Source organism: Prionailurus bengalensis, chromosome A2 (assembly GCF_016509475.1).
Source record: "Prionailurus bengalensis isolate Pbe53 chromosome A2, Fcat_Pben_1.1_paternal_pri, whole genome shotgun sequence".
Taxonomy (NCBI): Eukaryota; Metazoa; Chordata; class Mammalia; order Carnivora; family Felidae; genus Prionailurus; species Prionailurus bengalensis.
Genome location: NC_057348.1, coordinates 78,871,218 through 78,892,669, shown reverse-complemented (window position 1 = coordinate 78,892,669; position 21,452 = coordinate 78,871,218). Strand labels below are relative to the sequence as shown.

Below are 21,452 nucleotides of genomic sequence, written 5' to 3'. Positions count from 1 at the left end.
AAATCAGAGCTGTCCAATTAAAAAAGTACTCAGAAGCATGTCATGTGTACTTTAAAATTTTCTAGTGTCCATATTAAAAAAGTTTTTAAAAAAGGTTAATTTTGTTATGTATTTTTTAACTATGTCCAGAGTATTACCATTTTAATATATAATCACTATAAAAATATGAATGAGATATTTCATGTCTTTTTTTTCCCCACACTAAAAATATTTAAAATCTGGTATGTATTTTATACTTTCAGTACCTCTTAATTGAAACTAGCCACATTTCAAGTGCTCAGTGTATGTCCAGTGGCTACTGTATTGGATAAAGAAGCTCTAGACTAACAAAGTGGTAGGACCTCAGAGAAGAAGAAAATGGGGAAACTTAGGCTATAGGCTAGTTGTGAAAGTGAGATCTGAGAATCTCTTTCTGAATAAGGAAGATAAAGATATAAGGCACATACTGTTATTCTTAATTTATAGGTGAGGAAACTGAAGTCACAGAGCAGAAAAGTGGCAGAGGCAGAACTTAATAATGTGTTCATTTTAGGCCTTTTTGGTATTATAGCTCTTTTACTAATATTACAGAGAATGATTTATGTAACATAACTGTGTTGACACATGTAAGTAGTAGCTTTAGTTCTAGCAGTAGTAAATTCAGTATAATAAATGACTACATATAACAAAGATATTCACAGGTCTTTGCTCAAGGATAAGGAATGTTGAAGAAAACCTAGACTCCTTTATCATTAGACAGGAAAGTTGACCCAGAAGTCAGCTGTATTAGAATTGTATATTTTTTGTTCTAATAGGTAGAACGTATCTCCTCACTTTCTTTTTACCTCTTCTACCTCTGGCATTCCAGCGATCTGAATTCCTAAATTGGTTAAATAAAAAAAAAGACGGGAAACCCTTCTGGAGCTAGAAAGTGGGAAGACATATAAATGGGGAATGTTAAATTAAAAAAAAATTTTTTTTAACATTTATTTTTGAGAGAGAGACAGAGCACAAGTAGGGGAGGGGCAGAGAGAGGGAGACACAGAATCCAAAGCAGGCTCCAGGCTCTGAGCTGTCAGCACAGAGCCCGACGCGGGCTTGAACTCACGAGCTGTGAGATCATGACCTGAGCCGAAGTCGGACACAACCGACTGAGCCATCCAGGTGCCCCTAAATGGGGAATGTTAAATTTTGTCTTTCATAGCCTTTTTAAAAAAGAAATGCCAAGCTACTTTTCTCTCTCAGAGACTGGGAACAAGATTGCAAACGTTGTATTCCTTTTAATGTTACTATTAGTACCTTGGTACCATTAGAAATCATTAATGTGAGCTTTTTATATAATTATGTGTTACTTTTGAGTGAGGTGGACAAATGAGTAAATGTGACATGTGTAAATTAGAGGTGAATTATTTTGGAGGAGGACTCCCAGTACTATGCCTGGCAACATAGTAAATGCTCATTTGTTGACTGAGAGTAGTGAAAAAGAGATACATAGGTTTTCAATTTTGTTCTACCACTAACATACTAGTGAGCCCTTCAATATGACAGTCATTGTAGACTTTGGTTATCTTAATTTGAAAAAGAGGGCTTGGATTGAGGTATTAACGTGACTCTTTTGACTTCAAATTTCTGAGAGTCAGTACATTTTTACCTCTTGTATTTTGCCAGTGTCTGATATTAAGTTATTTCAGTGTCACTAGAGCCACCTGCTGACAGAGTTCATTACTTGTTAAGTGTTTGGGTGCTTTTAGTCTGAATTTGTATGATTGATGATGCTAAAATGTTTTGTGTATAATGAAATGTTTTCAGTAGCATATTACTTGTTCATTTTCTCTGATGCTTAACATTTTCACTTATGGTTTCTTTACACATAATCTACTATCAAGAAACTAATACTTTCTATTGCTCTCAAAGTGTTGATTTGCTTATCCTAATTTGGAGGTGCTTTCATTTAAAAGTGGTTTTATTTTAGTATTTAAAAGCCTATTTTACAGTACTGTGCTAGCAGTATTTAGAAGTGTTCTTCACATGATGCTGAATTTCTCATTTGTTTCATACTTAATCATAAACATTTTTTTTTCTAACTTTATTTCCACTTGTAATACTGAATGCAAAGCTCAGTACATCCATACAACTGTCTATAACGTAGTGTTTAATATCTCTTAATCATCCCAGCAGAAAGGCCAGTATTATTCCCATTTTGCAAAAAGTGGAGTTATGTTTGAACCCAGGGTTGCTTAGCTCCCGATCCATACTGCCACATAGGTCAGAAGAGCCAGATTTTGTTAATGGATGTGGATGAGTTAAATGAAGTAAAATGCCACATGAAATAAACTGAGGATAGTTGTCATACCAAACCTTTCCATTTTCAAAAGTTTCTTGTATATTATTATAATGTGTGTAATTTTCATATGTTATCTTTGGAAAATAATAGGTTATAACAAGGATGAAAGAAATTTACAAGTTTTGATCACAAATCTGAAGGAATATATTGAGAACTCATGGAGATCTTTTACACCCATTACTGTAATAATTAGGGAGTCAGTCTGTCCATGTGTCATTACTGATACCTAAGTGTGTATTACTGAATATCTTAACATTAAAAGGAAAACTAGAGGTTTTACCTAAAGCACTGATACAAACTTCTCATTAAAATCAAATGGAATTTCGAAGGTATAAACAGGGAAGAAATTAAATTTTTGTTGAAGAAGAAGAAGGAAATCATAAAAGTCCTATTTCTGAGGAATCAGAGTTTGTTTTTTTTTTAAAGGTTTATTTATTTTTGAGAGAGAGAGCGAGTGCACACAAGTGGGGAAGGGGCAGTGAGAGAGGGGCGACAGAGGATCCTAACCGGGCTCTGTGTTGACAGCAGGGAGCCTGATAGCAGGGCTGGAACTCATGAACTGCGAGATCATAACCTGAGCCAAGGTCAGACACTGAACTGATTGAACTACTCAGGCGCCCCAGAATTAGAGCTTATTTATTCACTTATTCTAAGCTGTTCTTTTTCTCCCTTATTCATAAATAATTTCATGATTGGTACTTTCACTTTTTAGATCTTCAGTTCACCTAATTCAATTAAATGTCTGCAGTAAGAATGCATAATGTGCCTTGGATGGTAATTTATGATGCCTTTTTAAAGAATAAGGATATTTTGGTATAAATAAGATTTTTAATTTGTAAAGTTCCACAAACCACTTTTCATTTTTACAAATGGAAATACTACATAAAGGAATAATTTTACTTTTGATAAACAAAAATATCCTGCATATTTATGAAGTCTGAAGTAATGAAAATTAAACTGGCAGAGATTCTGGATTTCTAGAACTCAGGCTTTGTGTAACTCTGTGAAATGACACATACTGCCATTGTGTAATATAAAAACAAGGTAAAGCTGTTTATCCCATTAAGTCACTAATCCACAGGCATAACTAGCACGCTAGTAAATTTCATAGGCAGAGTGAGTACAGTGCTGTTTGGTGGGAAAAGTGCTAGACCAACTTAAGAGATCTGGACTTTAGTATTTTCTTTCTTTTATAACACCACATGACTTGGAGTTAAGAGTTCATTTTACAGATGTAGAAACTAAGACCCAAAGTAGTTATGTGACGTGTCCCAAGGATACACAGTGACTTTGTGGTAGAGTTGGTGCTTCAATCTAGAGTTTTTGAAACTAGGATCAGTCATCGGGTCTGTAAAGCTGGAGGTTGGACCATGTGATCTTCAGAATACCTTCTGGGACAGTGTCTGAATATCACTTTGGAGCAGCAGAGAGTTTTTCTCTGAACAGTTGCTGTCCTGTTGTACCCTGTCCCTAAGTAGGAACTCACAAGTAGGACTCAGCAACTGATCCTCCACCCCTGGCTTCATTATAACATTGTCTGAGGGTCCAGAAACTGCCCTTTACGCTAAACCTGTCTAGACTGACCAGGAGGTCTACCTGCAGGTCTCGGCCAGAACAAATCTGCTTGTAGTCTGAGGGAAAGGAAACCAGACCTGAACACTCCTTTGGGGCCAGATGCAAAGCAGGCCTACCACATCTTTGTTCTGTCTGCTCTACTTACCAGGTCTTAGCAACAGTATTTCATTTTTCTCCAGGCCACCAACATCACCTCAAGGAGTCAGAAGGAGGTCCTGAGAGTAGCTAATTTGGATTAAATTTTGACCCTTTCTAAAGTGTTATCTGTGGCTCTCACTTTGGTAATTCCTTGGGCATTTCTAAATTGTAGGTCCATTCATATGTTTGGATCCTTGCACTGTTCTCCCTTTTATTAATTCTTCCACCTGCTGTATACAGTTTGGCTTTTACTTTGACCATGCTACTGTGACATTGAGGCTAATGGGTTGTTTTCAGGCCTTATATTGCTTGCTCTCTCAGGATTTGATACTATGATTCTCAGTACCTTTGTTTTTAGTTTTTAGTGAACCAACTTTTTTGTAGTTTGGATTTTTTTTGTAACAAAGTATAAATAACATAAAATTTATAACTTTAGCCATTTTTAAGTGTGCAATTCAGTGACATTAAGTACATTCACAGTGCTGTGCAGTCATCTCACATCTGTTTCCAAACTTTTTCATCATCCCCAAAAGAAACTTTGTACTTATCTAAACCTCTTTAATCCCCTCCAGCCCCAGCGCCTGGTGACCTCTATTTTACTGTCTCTCTCTACCTGCTTCTTCTAGATACCTTATATAAATAGAATCATAAAATATTTATCCATCTTTGTCTGCCTTCTTTTACTTAGTGTAATGTTTTCAAAGTTCATACACGTTGTAGCAGGTATCAGAATTCCATTCTTCTTTATGGTTGAATAATATTCCGTTGTATGGATGTACTACATTTTGTTTATCCTTTCATCTGTTGATGGACACTTGGGATGTCTCCACCTTTTGGCTATTGTGAATAATGCTGCTGTGAACATTGGTGTAAAGTATCTATTTGAGTCTTTGATTTCAGTTTTTTGGGGGGGATATATACTTAGGAGTGGAATTACTAGGTCATAAATTAATTCTATGTTTAACATTATAAGAAACCACCAAACTATTCTCCATCTGGTTTTCTTTTTATACATTAATCTTTTTTTTTTTTTTTAATGTTTCTTTCCTAAGTGTTAAGTATTTATGCTTTCTAGTAAAGTGTCCTGGAGGTTTTATCCACTTCTGTAGCTTTTCACCATTTCCTACATGCTCATGACTTCCAAATCTTCCTCAACCTAATTCTATCTCATGAGCTCTACCCATAACTATATGGGACTACCCCTGCATTACTAGACCTCTTAGGTATTTCGTGACTGTAAAATAGAGATGTGTGTCTCTACAATGTGTGTTGTAGAGAATCCTTCTTCACTTTACAGATTATTTTTGAATTTAAAATTAAATTAAATTTAGAGCTGTAGTCCACAGACTTTTTGTTGAAAGGGCCAAAGAGTAAATATTTAAGATTTGGAACAATATGGTTTCTGTTGAAACTACTCAGCTCTGTTATAGCTGGAAAGCCAGATAGTATATATGAATGAATGGGCATAACTGAGTTCTAATAAAACTTTATTTCCAAAATCAGGCATTGTGCTGGCTTTGGTTCAGGGATCATAGTTTGCTGACTTCTTGTTTACAGAAAGTGAATCTTGAGTACTCTTTCAGGTAAAGAGTTCCATTCTTCTCTGATTTCTTTGGCTTAAGCAAGCACTGTTCAGTGGTATGACTTTATTTTAAAATGTAAAAACACTTGATAGGAATTTCTTATTAATATATACTTATTTAAGGGCTTATATTCTACCATCCACTGTTTTAGATGCTGGGGACACAGCTCCACATCTAAAATCTTACATTCAAATTTTGTTTTTCTTCTTATAAAATGGAAAAATGTCACTTTTAATAGAGCATTGTTCTTTCACTTGCTCTCTGGATCTCATCCCCCCTCATCTTTCAGGATCTTTACACTTTACTCTCACCTGCCAGGTATCCAGTATTTCCTGCATCTTCAAATTTCTTTCTAATTAGATCATTCCCATCTCAGACAAATATCTTAAAACTGCTGCCCCTTTTTATTTCTTAATCCATTTTTCTGTTCCTCTTTATAGCAAACACCTTGGAAGAGTTTGCACTCAACATTAAGCCACACAACACCACTATAAATATCTATATTGTCAGGCTAATTAGTAGTTTCCTATAATTTATATAGATTTATCAACATTTGATATAAGTAACCATTTCCTCCTACTAGAAAGATTTAACTCTGTTGGCTTTGTGGTTACCACACTTAACTGGCTACTTTTTTTCATTTTTCGCTTGATTTTCTTCCTCCAAATCTGTTTCCCTCTGTTCCAGTCTCATCTTTTTCTTCAAATAACTCCATCTCTATCCACTTGCTTAAGCCAAAGCCCGAAGGTGTCATTCTTGGTCACCCACCACATCTGATTCATTGGTTAATCCTTTGTCTCCCTCCAAAATACATTGAGAATCAGTGCACTTCTCTCCATTTCTACGTTGTCCTAGTCTAAGCCCTGTTCATCTTGCACCTGGATACTACAGTAATCTCCGTATTTGTCTTTTGCTGTCTACAATTCATTCTCTTTATGGAACGTAATATGATTCTTCTGAAGCATAAACCAAATCTTAAATCTCTCCCACTTGAAAACCTTCCAGTGATTCTTTTGTTTTGTTTTGATTTGCTTAAAATCCTAACTTCTTTTGGCACCATAGACCCCACTTTATTAGTCTCTACTCAATATTCTCTCCTTAGCCTACTGTTGTTCCCATATGGATATTATTTTCCTTGTTATTTTAAACAGTCTAAACTTGTTACTGTCCCAGGGACTTTGTACTTGTTCCAGCTACCTGCAGCGTTCTTTTTTTGCTCTTAGCATAGTCTTAGCTGAGCTCAAATATAACTTTTCAGTGAGGCCTTTCCTCTGCACACTGTCTAAAATAGTATCTGAGAATCCCTCTGAAACAGTCTTGTTTTCTTTCATTATTTTGTCCTTTTTACTGAAATACAAGCTTCATGAGTTACAAACATCTGCTTTATTATATATCACTCGATGTGCAGCACCTCCCACAGGGCCTGGCATATAAGGATTGGGTCATGAATGCTGTTGTTTGAAGGTAGGTCTCTTGGTTAACCCTGAAGCTTATTACGTAGAAATGATTGTTGAATATTCATATCTTAGCCGATTTTATTTCAGTTGTTTAGGAGAGACCAAACTAAAGCTGGAAATATTTTATAGCCTCTCCTTTGTAGAAAGATGTAAGGGGTTATAGAATTGAACAAAGTGTCTCTTGTATGTAAAAAAATCTTTTGCAATTGGTGTGCTTTCAGTGAGGTGAATGCTATAGTTCTTTAAAGTAGCTGTTCTGGATAGTACCTATTTCAGGAAGCCGGGAAATAAAGGCATTAGGAAGCTAGCAGAAATAAAACAACAACTATGATATACTATGTATATCACCCAAGTGACTGTATATGACTGTAATAGAGTATGTTAGGACAGAATGTAGAAGCAGGAGGGATATAAAATTCTCCAGTATTAGAATTTTAACAAGTGATGGGATTTAAGTGATAGTATTTTGACTGGGAAATTTTAAATCACATTTTCTTTAACTGATGACAGATTAAATGATGAAATTTCCCAGAGTGTGAAGTTAAAAGTAGGAGTTTAAAATATAATTTTGTGTTACTTGGGTGGCTCTATTGGTTGAGCATTAGACTTCTGCTCAGGTCATGATCTTATGGGTTCCTGAGTTCGAACCCTGCATCAGGCTCACTGCTGTCAGTGCAGAGCCCGCTTTGGATCCCCTGTCCCCCTCTTTCTCTGCCCCTTCCCTGCTTGCACTCTCTCTCTCAAAAATAAATAAACATTAAAATATATATATAATTTCATTTTCCTAACTCTAGAGTCTGTGTAAAGATTCCTTTTTGGAAGCTTGGTAGTAATATGCTGAACATCAAAGATGGGCACTTGAATCTCATTTAAGCTTTGTGTGGCTAATTAGCCAAATAAAAGATGCTCTTGTAAATAAAACAAACAAAAAGCTTCTTTCAGAATTCAGAACAGTCTGTTAAAGGGAAGGGAAGACGAAAAGAAGTTTGGCATGTCATGTAATAATTAGAAGTTAAGTGGATGAGGGGCACCTGGGTGGCTCAGTCGGTTAAGCATCCAACTCTTGGTTTTGGCTCAGGTCATGATCTCATGGTTCATGGGTTCGACCCCCATGTCACTCTGTGTGGTGGCAGCGTGGAGCCTGTTTGGGATTTTTCTCTGTCTCTGTTTTGCCCCTTCCCTGCTTGTGTTCTCTCTCTCAAAATAAATAAATAAACGTTTAAAAAACAAATTAAGTGGATGAAAAGATATTCTAAAACGTATTTGGCAAATGAGTGCCAACTTTGGTAAGATTTCAAAAGCAAGGAAGGCTGCTAGAGAATTAATAGGAACTTCTTGTTGATAGTGTAATTGAAGTGTAATTGACAAATTAAGAGATTACTAAGAGATAAGTCATCTTTATGTAATGAAATATTTGTGAAAGTTTTATTCAACATGTTGTTGAAAGTAACTAAATACCGCATGAATCTAACAGTGGCTAATGTGCTGTGTTCTGTACATAATAAAAATTAATGTAAGGGCACCTGGGTGGCTCAATTGGTTGTCTGACTTAATCTCACCTCAGGTCTTGATCTCAGGGTTGCGAGTTCAAGCCCCACATTGGGCTCTGAGCTGGACCTGAAGCCTACTTAAAAAAAAAATTAATGTAGGGTAAGTCACCATGGTGAGTTGGTCCCGTACTTGAGAATTGAAGGAACTCAATTGCAGAAATTATTAGTTGAAATAGCAAGTTGCACATTTTAATATCTCTTTCTTAAATAAAAAAGTTACTAATTTGGACCCTGGGTACCATTTGCTCATGTGAAATTACTTTGAAACTAGACAGAGTACTAAGTATTTTTCAGTGAAGAAAACTGAGTAAAGGTAACTTATTTGTAAGTAGGGATGGGGAAGGAGTCTTGGAGAGGAAGCACTCTTTACATCCTCTGATCAGGCTCAGATCTTTTCTTGAACCTACTGAATCTGGGAGAAGTATATACAGATTATTCAACCTCACCTCACATTTGAAGCCCTCAGCTTTATCTTGAAATGCTGCTTCTGTGATGACATTGTAACCTTGCTTGGTGGAGAAACAGCTATTAGTGGCTTAGCTAGATACCTAGGGTACTTTTTGAACTGGTCCTTGGCTGACTTACCTGCCTTCATCTCTGGCCCCTTCTCCATACCTTTAACTCTGCTCTGAATTTTACAAATTCTTTTCTCTCTCTTTTTTTATTGAAGTATAATTAACATACAGTGTTATATTAATTTCAGGTGTACAGTATAGTGATTCAGCAGTTTTATACATTGCTCAGTGGTCATCATGATAAGTGCACACTTAATCTCTTTTATCTATTTCACCCATCCCTCCTGTCTGGCAATCACCAGTTCTCTGTATGTAAGAGTTTATTTTTGTCTCTTCTTTTTCTTTGTTCATTTGTTTTGTTTCTTAAATTCCACGAGTAAAATTGTATTTGTCTTTTTCTCTTACTTAGCATTATACCTTCTGTGTCCATTTATGTTGTTACAAATAGCAAAATCTCATTCATTTTTATGGCTAAGTAATGTTCCTGTGTGTGTGTATGTGTACATATGTGTATGTATATGTACCCACATACCACGTCTTCATCCATTCATTTGCTGATGGACACCTGGGTTGGTTCCATAACTTGGCTATTGTAAATAATGCTGCAGTAAACACAGGCATGCATATATCTTTTCAAATCAGTATTTTCATTTTCTTTGGGCATCTAGTAGTAGAATTACTGGATCATATGGTAATTCTGTTTTTAATTTTTTGAGGATCCGCCATACTGTTTTCCAGAGTGCCTGCCCCAGTTTACATTCCCACCAACAGTGCATGAGCATTCCTTTTTCTCCACATCCATACCAATACTTATTTGTTGACTTTTTGATTCTGGCCATTCTGACCTGTGTAAGGTGATACCCTCATTGTGGTTTTTATTTGCATTTCCCTCATGATTAGTGACGGTGAACATCTTTCCGTGTGTCTGTTGGCCATCTGTATCTTCTTTGGAAAAATGTCTATTCAGGTCCTCTGCCCATTTTTAAACTGGATTATTTGGAATTTTGTGGTGTCGAGGTATACAACCAGTTCTTAATCTTTGCTTCCTAAACTTCAGTGAACATAAAGTTGAAAGTGCTTATTAAAATGCAGATTTCTGAGCCTGATCTTTAAAATGTTTTATTCATTTGGTTAAGGAGAGTGTAAAACAATTATAACATGCATTACAGGTGATTGTGATGCTGGTGTTCTGTCAGTCTTGTGTAGAGAAACATGCTTAAACATGTCTTGATGTTTATACCTCTGACTGCATGTGTACTTTCTGTCTGGAATACCCTCTCCATTTCTTCCACCTCTCTTAGTTCTCAGGCTTGTTAACTTTTCATTCTTTAAAATTTGGTGAATGTGATTACTATTATGAAGAACCCCTATGCATACACCTCTGATGACACTACTGTAATCACTGATATACTTGTCTTCCCCATACATCACTTTCTTGAGAAGGACCACTTTTCCTTCTTTATTTTTTAATTTCCAGCATCTCAGTGTCTTCTACTTAATGTGTACCAAAATGTTTATTGAATGACTAAAACTATATTTTCTAAGTTCCTTGAAGATAGGGACAGTGTCTTGTCATTTTGTCTTTCATAGTCCCTGGCAAACACGAGGCCCTCAATGTTTAATCTGTGTTAGTTATATTGAGATCTATGGATGTAATCCCCATGGTGCTCAATGAGCCTTATGAAGCTTTAATTTTTTGTTATTTTAATTTCGAGCTAGGTAGAGAATTTATGTTTAGAGTGATCCTGGATGACCACCACTTTATACTGAATACTACCATGAGATTTCAGTGCAAGTGTTTGTGTTGATGCCGTTGGTACACAGATGACCTAAAGACCTAGTTTAATGGAGTGTTTCTCTAAATCTAAATCTTACAAAGAAAAATGCCCCTCCATTGCAGGGTTTTGTGTGTTACGTAATTTTGACAAACAGCTAACTAAACAAACACTATTCTGAAGTCTAACTGACCTCTCTGTACTCCTTGAAGACTCCCCATGCCATTTTTTTCCTCTTTTTGCATATGCATGGGATATTGTCTTTCTCTACCATTACTGCTTTTTATTATTTTTTAAAAGATTTTATTTTTAAGTAATCTCTACACCAGCATGGGGCTTGAACTCATGACTCCAAGATCAAGAATCATATGCCCTACCAACTGAGCCAGCCAGGTGCCACCATTATTGCTTTTAAAAAATATATATTTTTTCCAATAGAAGAAATACTTGGTATTTCTTCATTTCTTCAACATTTCTTCAAATGTTCAAAGTCCTCTATAACTTTCAGAAGTAGTCTCACCTTTAGTGAAACCTCATGATGTTATTCCTTATCCTCCCTGTTACTCAAGTAGATACATTTTTCTTTTGAATCCCCTTAAATCTGGAGACTTGTACTTTGAACTTCTGCAGCTTCTACAAGGAGGTCATGTTAGATTCAGCTAAACATACAGACTCACAAGACTGTCACAGGCCATACTTGACACTAGTCTCATGGTATACAGGACAGGAGCCACACTTTATCAGAAGTTAGCATCAGGTGTTCGTGTCTGAGAGCATATAGGAAGGAGTACAGTCAACCATCCAGGAGTTATTTTCTTTGGCTTCTCAGGTGGTGGTCATGTACAAAGAGTTGAGGTCCACCTTGGATGGTGTGAGAGTCTCCTGATTTAGAAGCCTTATATCCCTCAGAAGGCGGTATTTGTTGTTAACAAGCACAGGCAGAGTTTCCAGGTTCCCTGTGGAGGGACATGTCAGTTAGAAGAGTCACTGCATCTTTAGGAAGTTCAAATCTATGGCATCCTCATCAAGTATTTATAGTTTTCTCAATCCAGACACAATTTACTTACCAATCAAGGGTCATTTTAATTTGCTTAGCAATATAGCAAATTAGCTTATCAGGCTTTAGGGTAACAGGTAGAAAGTTAGCTAAAGAGCAGAGCCTCACACAGGAGGAAAGAGTTTGGTTAAGCATTTGCCCATACCTCTCTTATGACATTATCCTGTTTTGCCTTTATAGTGGTTTTTGTGTACTTGTCTCTTTTTTGTTAACCCTGCTTTTCCAAAACTCTTTGAGTGATAGGAGTATGTTTTATATATTTTTATCCTATCTCGAATCTAGCAAGGTACCTTAAATACACATAATGAACACCATCATAGAACTACTTGTTGAATTATAGTTTGTATGCTCCTTTGACTGGAAGGTTAATTCACAAAAAAAACTTAGAAAAATTTTTATGACTGGGTTTCATCATAGATGGAAGCAGTGTAGGAATAAATTTTCTGGATGAAGTGGTATGAACAACAGGGTCCTCCTGCATCACTAGGGTTGCTCTTATTTTAATGTCTATAAGACTGCTTTGGAATAGGGGCTGCATAATGGTGTCTTCAGATTCATTCTTTTATATACTGAAAGCATATATTAGTGGTGATAAGATACAAATTTGAGAATACTGTGAGTCGGAAAATGGCAAATGTTTCACTATGGGCAAGGACAGAAATACTAAGATGATTTTTTAACTTGGTATAGTAAACCATGTCAAAAGAATCCAGAAAATGATTTGTCATGAGATCATCATCACTTTCTACAGAGTATATTATGCTCATGTCTGGAGTACCCTGCTTTTCTGTCTGCCACATCTTATTGAAGAAATAAATGGATCTGAAGAAAGATGAAGATCACTAGGGCTTAAGGGGCTGTGTTAAAAAGATGATTAATAAGGAGTGCCTGGCTGGCTCAGTTGGTGGAGCATGTGACTCGATCTCAGGCACACAAGTTTGAGCCTCACGTTGAGTGTAGACAAGAAAAAAAGATAGTTAATAAGATTGAGATCTATGTATCAAGAAACAGGATAGTTCAGTGGACCCATCTATATGGACAGGTACTTAGCTAATCACTTAACATTAAAATGTAAAAACTGGAGAGCACCTTGAGACTTTTAAGGAGAGACAATAAATTATTCCTTTGCAAAGGTTTTGAATAAAAGTTCTCTCCAAGGAGCTCACATATAGCTTCTTGGTTTAACATGTTGGATATTAGGTTGGGTGAACAATGAATCTAATGTATTGTGTCAGATGTTGTTAATCTACATTAACCTTACACGTGTATATTAAGTATTCCACAAAATCATGTTGGTTTTTTCATTGACATGCTTAAGCTGAACATACCTATGTATAGCCTCTTAAGAAACTTTCCAACCAGAAACTTTTTAAAGTTATTAATTTAAAAACAAACATTTCAAAAATCCCTGTTGCAATAGAGATTTCCTTGCTTACTTAGCTCTTGTGTCAAAATTATGAATGACTAGAACTAAAATTAAAACATTAATCCCATTCTGTTGTTAAATCATTTCCTATTTCTTATTTTGTTGATAGTAAATAACCTTTGTTACAGTAATAGGTCCTGGCCTCCTGGAGCTTAGCATGTTTAAAAAATACAAGGAAGGTAAGTATAGAAAAGGGATATATGTATATTGGTGTGTTAGATTAGTGATATATATACATATATATATAGTAGCAGTAAAATGTATTTTGTTTCACTGAATAATGCTCTGAATCCCTGACCTAGAATTTTGAAACCTTGTATTTTTTAAAAACCTTATTTTTTAAAAAGCTTATTTATTTTTTGAGAGAGCATGTGAGCATGAGCAGAGGATGGGGGGCGGGGGGGGTGGAGAGAGAGAGCGCGCGTGAGAGAGAATATGAATGAGAATGAGAATATCCCAAGCAGGCTCTGTGCTCACAGTGTAGAACCTGATGCAGGGCTCCATCCCATGAACCTGAGCTTAACTAAGCCACCCAGAAGCCCCTTCAGACCTTATTATATCAATGTTACAGACTCATGATTATACAGATTGCATTTTTTGATATAAAGTTTAGTCTTTTACTCTGTGAAGACTTTAAGAAAATATATTTTAAAAATCTGCTTTATAGAAAGATTACCAAGGAACCACTGTATTTTAAGGCACTTATTTCATTTCTTCTGACTCTGTGTCTCCCTCTGTCTCTGCCCCTCCCCTACTCATGCTCTGTCTCCCTAACATTAAAAACAAAACAAAACATGAAAAGGGGTGCCTGGTTGGCTCAGTCGGTTGAGCATCTGACTTTGGCTCAGGCCATGATCTCACAGTTTGTGAGTCCGAGCCCTGCATCAGGCTCTGTGCTGACAGCTCGGAGCCTGGAGCCTGCTTCTGATTCTCTGTCTCCCTCTCTTTCTGCCCCTCCCCAGCTCATGCTCTGTCTCCCTCACTCTCTCAAAAATAAATAAGGATTAAAAAAAAAAAATTAGAACGCACATATTTCAATATAATTTTAAGACTTAGGGGAGTATACTTTTAGAAGAATAAACTTTGTAGGGACTTTAACATATATTTAGTGCTCAATATTTACTAAATGATTTAAATATCAACAATGTTTTGATACCTTGCAAATTTAGTGATATATTTAAAACAGGTGTAGCTACTAGACCTTGTACTTAAAATCACTGTTGGAAGTTTGAATTATTGTGGAGTTAAGGTTTGAAAATAAAGTTGAAAAGCAACTTAAGACTGAATATTTAGTTACACTTGAGAGACATTTCTGAAGAAATAAGTATTGTTACACATGTGTATAATGCATTATAGTTGAAAAAATGCATTTTCATATCCTATCATTTGAGTTTTATCTGTATTGCTAGGAAGAAGGTGAAACAGGCATATTTACCCCACATTACAAATAAAAAGCACAATTTTAAAAAGGTGACTGCTGAACTGTACCCATTGAATGGCCAGCCTTAGACATGTTAAGTCCCAACTCCATTTAAAAAAATTTTTTTTAGTTTATTTAAGTAATCTCTGTACCCCACGTGGAGCTCAAACTCACAACTCCAAGATTAAGAGTCTCATGCTCTTTCTGACTAAGCTAGCCAGGCATCCTCCATGTTCTTTTTAATAGAGAAGTCTCCTTGTTAATTTTGCTGTAATTTGGGAGAAAAAAATAATAAATGCATGTAAATAATATGGTTGATAGCATACAAAAGTATTACATGAAAAGTAATAAATTAACGGTATGGTAAATAAGTAGTAATAGGGATCCATAGGATTTATAAAAATTGTGATGAGTTGAAGCAGTTAGGAAAGTGCTCCTTGAGCATTTGAAGTAATACGCCTTGAGAAATGTGTTGAAATCAAGAAGTAAGGGTTGAGATTCCACAGAAGAGGCTTAGAAATAGAATTGCCTAGGTCTATGCCCATTCCACCTTGAACGTGCCCGATCTCGCCTGATCTTGGAAGCTAAGCAGGGTTGGGTCTGGTTAGTACTTGGATGGGAGAAATCAAAACGTCCAGGATATCTTCCTGAGTTGGGAGGAAAGGAGATAGTGTATCATTCTTAGAGGTATCTATTGTGTAAAGGATATTCAATGTAAAATAAGAAGCTTGGGAGCTTAAAAAACTTTTTTAATAAGGAAATAGAAAAATATATACAACAGTAGGGAGAACAGTATAATAATCCCAAGTGGCCATTAGGCCATTACTCAGCTTCATCAGTATTTAGCATTTTGCCAGTCTTATTTCATCTGTCTTATAGTGTTACTTAAGTATTTTAAAGCAAATTCTCCCATCATTTTACCTATATATTCTTCAGTATAATCACTTTACAGATAAGGATTTTTTTAACCACAACACTGTTACCGCATATGACAAAATTAATACTTTTTTTTTTTTTTGAGAGAAAGAGTGTGAGTTGGGGAGGGGCAGAGACTCTTAAGCGGGCTCCACACTCAGTGTGGAATCTGACACAGAGCTCAATCTCACAACCCTGAGATCATACTTGAGCTAAAATCAAGAGTGAGATGCCCTAACACTTTTTTAATATAAAATACCCAATTTATCTTCAAATTTCCCTTACTTGTCTCAAAAATGTCTTTTTGTGATTGGTGTGTTCAAATTGGCATCCAGACAAGATCCACACATTGTTTTTGATTGAAGTATCTTTGAATCTCTTTTTCAAGGTTCTGAGGCAACCTTTAAAATTTTTTTGCCCTCATACCATATACTATTGAAGAAACTGAGTCATTCGGTATATAGAAGTTTGAACATTATGAATTTGGCCTATTGTTTCTTTTTTTGCTGTCATGTATTATTCTACTTAACCCCATATTTCTTTTTTTCTTTTTTTCTTTTTTTTTTTTTTGGAGGAGACAGTGTGAGCAGGGGAGGGGTAGAGAGAGAGGGAGACACAGAATCTGCAGCAGACTCCAGGCTCTGAGCTGTCAGCACAGAGCCCAATGCAGGGCTTGAACTCATGAACGGTGAGATTATGACCTAAGCTGAAGTCGGACACTTAACTGACTGAGCCATCCAGGTGTCCCTAACCCCATATTTCTATAAACAGTATTTAGATCTAGAGATGTGATTAGCTTCAGATTTTTTTTTTCCCATTCTCATTTTCCTTCTGTTTTCTTTTCAGCATGATCCTTCATATGTGAGACTTTGTACTTTCTGTTGCATTTTATTAGGCACATAAAACTTGGTTGTCTAACTTTCAGTAATGATAAAAAAGGATCAACAGGTTCAGGTATTGTTAGCCTTACCTGTTCATCAGGTTCCAACCTTTCAAGGTTTTAGCATCCATGGGTATCTGTTGCCTAAATTCATTATCTCTAGAGGGTTGAAAATTCATGATTTTTCTAATTTGATCATTCCTTCTGCATTCATTAGCTATTAGGGAACTTTCAAAAGAAGCAGTTAGTATCTGAGTATTGGCTTAGTTAACAAGAGAGCGTATTTCTTAATTCAGTGTTAGAGCCAAGTTGTATATTAGAAACTCTTTATGCATTTCACATCCTCAATTTGTGGGAAACAGAATTCAGAGTTTTGAAAAAGTGAGTTCATCTGCAAATTCTGTTTTGATCATTTGACCATACCTTACTGCTCATATATTATGAATACTTTAATTACATGTTGTTTTTTAACATTTTGAATTATCAGGCTAGACGATGATTATCTTTTGGGAAGTTTCCCATGGATAGAGATTATCTTTTTGACAATGGTCATTGTTTCAGTGATTTAAGAACATACACAAAAACCACGTCTGAATGAGTACAAATAATTTTCATACTATTTAAAAAGTGACATCAAAATTATGTAAGTGAAATCTCATCTGTTTGTGGGATAAACACAGCACCATGGTTTATGTTTGGATATGTAATTATTTATAGAAAATACTATGCTAATGTAGTTTCTTTATGATAAATGTTATACCTTTACTTTGGTATTTATGTGTGTGTGTGTGTGTGTGGGAGAGACACACACACAAATTCGTTATTGTGTTTATTATCCCTTTAGCCCTGCCATTAAAAGTTTATTAAGGCTTTATGATAATGTTCCAGAAGATTTTGAAGAAAACTCCTATGACTTCAGTGTAGTGATTTTTGTTACTATGAGTTCCTGCCAAGGTGCTGTCCATATGTAAATACAGTAGATTTGCATGGATTTAATCTTTTTTTTTTTTTTTTTTTTTTTTTTTAAAGTAGGCTGCATGCCCAGTGTGGGGCTTGAACTCATGACCCTGAGATCAAGAGTCAGATGCTCTTCTGAGTCAGCCAGGCTCCTCTAATTAATCATTTTGTGATTGGATATTTAAATGACTTCTCCTCTTATATATAGCTTTATGAATAGTATTACAGTAAATATCTCAAATCTACAAGTCTTAGTGGGAATTTCTTTCTTAGGATAAATTCCCCAAAATGGGTTTACTGGATCAAAGGATGCTTGACTTTTGGTATTTGTCACAAAGTTGTTTTCATGTTTACTATGTTGTGGAAATGCAGAGCTTTGAGGATATTTAGCACCATGGTACTTTTAAAGAATATTTCTAAGTATATATGTTGTGTTATTATTATTATTTTTTTTAATGCTCTCTTATAGTTCAGGAAAATCCTTAAAATAGGTCAACCAAATTTTTTATTTATTTTTATTATTTTATTTTTTTTAACGTTTATTTTTGAGACAGAGAGAGACAAAGCATGAACGGGGGAGGGTCAGAGAGAGGGAGACACAGAATCTGAAACAGGCTCCAGGCTCTGAGCTGTCAGCACAGAGCCCGACGCAGGGCTTGAACTCACGGACCGCGAGATCATGACCTGAGCCGAAGTCGGCCGCTTAACCAACTGAGCCACGCAGGCAACCCCAAAATTTTTAAAAAGTAACTGTTAGCTTCTTTTTAAAATTACTTTTAGTATAAGCAGCATTAGAAATGAGGATCTTGATGAAGAATTTCTGCTTTCTATCAAAAAGAATGAAATCTTGCCGTTTGCAACCACTTGGATGGAATAAGAGGGTATTATGCTAAGCAAAAGTAGAGAAAGATAAATATTATATGAATTCACCCATATGAGGATTTTAAGATACAAAACAGGTGAACATAAGGGAAGGGAAGCAAAAGTAATATAAAAACAGGGAGGGGGACAAAACAGAAGAGACTCTTAAATATGGAGAACCAACAGAGGGTTGCTGGAGGGGTGGTGGTAGAGGGGGATGGGCTACAAGGGTAAGGGCATTAAGGAATCCACGCCTGAAATCATTGTTGCACCATATGGTAACTAATTTGGATGTAAATTAAAAAATAATTATTAATACAGAAATTGCCAAATGATCATTGCCAGTAATCACTGCTGCAGCTTCAATTTGAATCATGAAATTATGCATTTGTGACTTGCTTACATGCTTGAACTTACCTGCTTTTGTGCTGAAAGTTTTTTTTTTTATGCTTAACCATTAACTGCTCCAAAATAGCAAAGTTTTTACTATGCTCTTTAGCAGTATGGTCAGAGATTACTCTAAATCTTTAAGTGGGAGTCTTTCTATTTTGGCCACAATAGGTGCATATTACCTTAATAACAGTATTATAGATCAGGAGTTGCCAAAACTCCACTTCTTCCTTTCATGTAAGTTTTAAAGATTTTTTAAAGCAATTGATTTTGTATAGCAGTCAAAGGCAGTTTGCTAATATCTATCCATTTTACATGCATTTACCCTTTTGTTGAGCATTTCTGTCTCCAGGGATGCATGCTGTAGAAATACTACCATGTATTTCGAGAGGATATATTGAAGGGTGTACAAGTGCAGTGATACCTTTAACAGTGAAAAATAGAAATAAATGTCCCCTGGGGCGCCTGGGTAGCTCAGTCAGTCGAGCATCTTGATTTTGGCTCAGGTTATGATCCCAGGGTCTTGGATTGAACCTCATGTCAGGCTCCCCACTGAGCGTGGAGCCTGCTTAAGGTATTCTCTCTCTCTCTCTCTCTCTCTCTCTCTCTCTCTTCCTCTTTGCCCTTCTCTCTCCCTCTCTCTCTCTCAAATAAAAAATAAGTTAAAAAAAAACCCAAATATCCACAAATAGGGAAATTGTTAAATAAACCATGTACATTTATATAATGAAGTAAGCAGTTATTACCAAAAATAGGGTAGATACACATTGACACTGAAAGATGGACAAAGCAAATTGTGAAAAAACAAATAGTATATTAGAAACAATTTAGAGGGAGATACATGGCATCCTAAGGTTTGTGTTTGAGGTTTTAAGTTTGAAGGTTTGAGGTTCGAAGACATGGTCTTTCACTTTCTTATGTACTTATATATTTAAGTTTTATGCAATGAGAATGTGTTGATTTTAAATTTAAAAGACGTTTCTTTTTTAAAAGAAGGAGGAAATTTTTAAAATAACACCATAGACATTAGATGAGTATTGATTTTCAAAGTATTCGGAACATTTTGGAGGCTCTTCTTCTGTAATTTCCTCCAGAACCGTGGAACAACCTCAGTTTGTGCCTCCTTCTCTACTGGTTCTAGAATCCTGGATCTCACAGCAGCAGCCACTTAGAGCTAAATTGAGACTTTGTGCAGGGGAGTGAGTTGGGGGTGGGTGGGAAGAGTATGTCAAGAAGCTGTCAACTATAGAAATAAGACCACTAGAGTGTAACTGCATTAAGAAGTCTTTAAACCATGAAGAGTGCAAACAGTACTAACTTCTAAGGGCAAGTTTTGGATAAGAGGTAGGATAAGGGGTATCATGAAAAAATCATCTCAAATGGTGGCCACGGTAAGAATAAAGGCACAGAAACAAATCATGTTTTGTGTGTGCCAGGGAGAAATTAATTTCATTGTGAATTAGCCTCAGGAGTAGTTTCACTGCTACATTGATCAATAAATAGGTATTACCAGGAATAAGGCTCAGGAGGATTGATATGAGTAAAGAAGTTGGCAAAGTGATATATGTAAAATTCTAGACCAGAGAGCTCACAGGTCAATCACAGTGCGTGAGTTGTTAGTCTCAGTTGTATCAGTTGTTGGTCAGGTTATCCTCACTTAACCATTATGGACCAGAACTGCTGATCTTACTCTACCACAGGTTGCTGCTTCTATTTTTTCATAAGTAAATCTTGGTTCATTGTGAGGTTTCTTATTTCTTAACTTTACTGATACTTTCCAAGGCTTCATTACATCTTGGCACACTAACACATACATACAGTTTTGAACATTGAAATGTATATTTCACATTCACATTCGGGGCCACATGGATTCATTGTGTTCTTGGTTCTGTTTAAATTATTTCTGCTACTTTTCTCTACCCCTGTGCCTAGTGTCCCTGATGCCATTGAGTATTCAAATAATGTTTACTCTCTGATAACCTTTTTAATGTTTGTTTATTTTTGAGAGAGAGAGAGAGAGACAGAGTGAGAATGGGGGAGGGGCAGAGAGAGAGGGAGACACAGAATTTGAAGCAGGCTCCAGGCTGTGAGCTGTCAGCACAGAGCCCAATGTGGGGCTCAAACCCACGAACTGTGAGATCATGACCCAAGCCAAAGTGGGATCCTTAACCACCTGAGCCACCCATGTGCCCCTCTGATAATTTTTTTTTTTAATGATAGGGAAACTATTTGAATTTGGGAGGTGAGACATTTATGTATTTATGTATTTATTTAAGGATTATTTAAAAATTTTTTTTAATGTTTACTTATTTTTGGAGAGAGAGAGACAGAGCATGAGCAGGGGAGGGACAGAGAGAGAGGGAGACACAGAATCTGAAGCAGGCTCCAGGCTCTGAGCTGTCAGCACAGAGCCAGACGCGGGGCTCAACCTCACAGACATAGAGATCATGACCTGAGCCGAAGTCAGACGCTCAACCAACTGAGCCACTCAGGCGCCCGGAGACACTGATTTTTTAAAAAGTCTGGTTAAGATACAGAACCTAGATAGGATATATCTTATCCACAGGTGTCTGCCTACTATAAAAAGACATTTGGGGGCGCCTGGGTGGCACAGTCGGTTAAGCGTCCGA

General features: G+C 36.3%; 1 protein-coding gene across 4 annotated transcripts in view; it reads left to right on the top strand.

The window, feature by feature from the left end:
* KMT2E (lysine methyltransferase 2E (inactive)) overlaps positions 1 to 21,452 on the top strand; it is a 100,460-nt gene that overhangs the window by 32,713 nt on the left and 46,295 nt on the right. The gene's annotated exons all lie outside the window — the stretch shown is intronic.